Genomic DNA, 3,914 nt, shown 5'->3' on the forward strand with positions numbered 1-3,914 from the left:
TTAACGCAGTTTCTGCATCAAATATCACTTGAACGTTCGGTTGGTTCTCTGTCTCTCTCTTGCTTTGTTTTTATCGCTGACGGATTTTGCTGATAAGAAGAAATTGGCAAATTATTACAAAAACAATAATAAAAACGAAGAGAGGAAAACAAGCAACTAAAGTTGGTAAACGGAAAATAAAAATGATATCATATCTTTGAAGTATGTCTCCTTGTTAAAAATTTATTTTTTATTGTATTTATTTTTATATGGAATTAATAATGATATAACTTTAAAAAATGAAATAGATACTTAATGATAACAATAACCAATGTAAACATTAAAATTACTTACTTTCTATTACAAAGACAAAAAAAAATTTAATTCATCCCCTTCAATTACAATTTTTTTTGGAAAGATTGCTCAATCTAACTAATTTTATGTGTTTTAATCTTTATAAACTTAGATCGATGGATTTCGATGACGGGCATACTGTCCTATGAAAAACGAGTTGCAAGTAAATTTATTAATGAACTTTCACAGGAAATTAACAAAACTCCAAGCTCGAACATACAACTCAAGTACGGCTTTGGGTCAGTTGGTTAATGAACATTGATTCTAAGCCTCAAGTTTGGCAGGGCACGAGTTCAACCCTTGGTACTTGTAGTCGCAAAAAAAAAATATTTATGAATAATTAAGTATAATAAATAATGCCAAGACCACTGATGATGGGTATTTGGCAATACTCAAAACAGCTTTATGGTCAGTCAAAAAGCTTATTAATTAAAGCAATATAAAAATAATTTTTGTTGCTGTTGATCAACTGTTTCTTCTTTTATGATTGTAACCGATTACTGTCATATATGTGGTTTGAGCGATGTTTCTTAATGAACTTGATTTATCATTTTGAAGTTTGCTCTTCGTATGTCCAGTTTAACAGTGGCTAAAAGGTTGTTGCAGCTCTACCCAAGTCATCAGAAGATAATCTGATATATTTTTAATGTTCTATTCTCCTTCACCTTTATAGCACCTCTCGTTGTCTACTTAGATGTTCAATTTTCAATTGATCACTTATTTATATACATATGTATGTTTTAAAATGTTTTGCTATGATAATTCTTCCTTTTGTAGGATTCTATTATTATTAGAAAATAATAAACACATATGTATTTGTCCTTATTCAAAGTTTCTGGGCCTAAACTTCATAGCAATAATTTCTTTTAACTTTTATGTGGTTGGATTTGGTTTGTTGAATAGATACATATGTACGTACTATACTCTATAAAGTGATTTATTCTATTTCTATATTTAATTGGCATTCATTCTTTTTATTGGAAACGTAAAAATAAATCTCTTTGATTTTAGTTAAAACTTAGAAAATATTCCGGTTTATTTTTGTAAACAGTATATGATCACTACCTAGCTCTAATATGTATGTTCAAAACGATCGTTTCATATTGACCTACATATACATATATTTTAGTAGTCTATATAAAAGGAGCACTATATTTGTTAATCTTCGTTCAGAGCTGAGGCTAGAAAGAAAGTTCTAATTTTTATAGTAAATCTGAATTTTGTGTCACGTCTATATTACATTATTTGTTGCTATAATCTAAACGTCATAAATATACTATCTCCCACCTGAAGATATATGCACATAAATCGGGCCTTTTTTTCGGTCTCTTTTGTTTTGCGTTCTTCTAGGTTTTTCGATCGTTGGTGGTGTCAGAAGAATTGTGCGTTGTGCTTTATGTGGATGCAAACACATATTAAAAATGCCTTTTATTTATTTATTTATTTTTTAGTTCTTTAAATAAACAACAACTACTATACTAACAACAATATCAACACCCAGCAATGGGAATTGTACAATGAGCAAGAGCAGTGTGCAGTGTTGTTGTTTAATTAGTTTGTATGACAGAGAAGCACGATACGTCATGTCATTTATGTTATTCTGTTCTGTTGTTGGTGTTGTTGTTCTTATTACTTATTGTACAAAAATTTTCCTTGTGCAAATATTTATTCTCATTTCCAACTATTTTATTTATTTTTTTAATATTTATTTGTTAGTCTGTCTCTCTTTGTGTTGTCAGTTTCTTAAAATTTCTTTTCTTCTTTTGCTATTTATTTTTAAATTTGAAGTAATCAAAGTGCGAAAATAAATTTTTAATATTGTTTATCTAAACATTTAATACAATTTCTAACTGGAATGTTTTTAGGAGCATATGTCGGGGTGGGGAGTTTGTTGTGCTTTTGGTGAACTTAGTATTCCCGCGCAACGCTCGTATGAGTCATCATTATTCTTGGTATTTAATTCAAATTCAGTTCATGTGTGCCATTCAACGCACAAAATACAAATATGAAATTAGTTTTGCCTTTGCCTTTGCCTTTGCCTATGTGTTGCTGTTTAATTTGTTTATTTTTTTTTCCAGTTGCTTTGTAGCTGTTTTTTTCTCTTAATAACTATTAAAAATAAATAAACTCTTTTGTTTGCTGTTAACTCTAAAAAGTGGAGAAATATTCAATTTTTTTCTTATTCATAAATCTGTTCCTATGAATCTCTGTACGTATGAATGTGTAATCTCAAATAGTGAATCGTCTGCCATAAAAAGTTTGATAATCACTGAAGAATGTTTGGATTCAATTCAATTTTTATTGTTGGTTGGCAAATGACTCTATTTACATATATTATCTTATTGTTTTCGTTATCCACTTGAGGAACATAATTCTCTTTCCAATAGTTCCAAAATATACATACATAGTTCATTGAGAGATCTTTAAATACTTCAAAAAAGTTCGTAATTTTTGTCACCTGTGTATTAAATGCAAAATCCCTTACATCCCAAAAATGGTTCATCGTAATAACCTCAATCGTATACTGGCATACTTAGTCCATATATTAAGTTATTCTATTTTAACATGTTCAACGCAATTAATCAATGTTCAAAATGAAATAAATGATAAAAGACGTATCGATGATGTAGTTAGAGACAATATAAACTGATTATATCAATTGCTTAAAAATAATAAGTAAAAACAATGAAACAATAAATGTAAATGTAAAACAATAAATAAATGTACAATCCAAACAAATTATATACGGAGTTTAAAATCATTATGAAATTCGAATATTTCCTAAGACCACTGATGATGAGTAACTGGCTATATTCGAAATAGGGTATGGTCAGCCAAAATCCAATAAATTAAATAAATTTTTGTACTTGTCTTTTTCTTGCTATTCGAATCCGTCTAGCTTTTATATAGTTTCTTTTCGTCATAAAGACGCGTCACTCTCGGTAAGAAAAAAATTAACATAAATAATTGAGTTGCCATCGGATTATTTAAGGAAAAATGAAAAATATTGGCTGGGAATACACTGATCTCCAAGGAATGTAGAATTAACATAAGAAAGCAGAAAAGGTTTTATAAGTTTTATTTATTTTTTCAGTTTTAGATATAAAAAACTATAAAATTTGATTAATTTAATAAAAAGTATAAGGAATTGCAGATCCTTTTTAATTTAACTTTAACTTATAAAACAAATAGCACCTGTTCGATTTGATATGCAATATGTTTGTTGTCATGATACTTAAAATATTTGAATATATTATATTTTTCTCAATATTAAACATTGAATGTCATAAGAAAATTTAGGAAAAACTCTCTAAATATTTAAAATCTAATCTATCATTAAAATTTTTTTGTTTTGGGACCGACAATATATTTAGGAGACCATTTTTCGGTGTACATCTGCTTTAGTGAAATGCTGGCTAATTTGTTTACATATGTTCGGATTTGTTGCCAAAAATCTTAAAACAGTTTTGCCAAGAATATATAATTACGTATATGCCACATGCACTATAGAACAGATATACCTCCATATATAAATATACCGATATGTATGTAATATAAACTAAATGAGAGTTAAAATTAAA

The sequence above is a fragment of the Teleopsis dalmanni genome, chromosome 1, assembly GCF_002237135.1.
Source record: "Teleopsis dalmanni isolate 2A chromosome 1, ASM223713v2, whole genome shotgun sequence".
Lineage (NCBI taxonomy): Eukaryota > Metazoa > Arthropoda > Insecta > Diptera > Diopsidae > Teleopsis > Teleopsis dalmanni.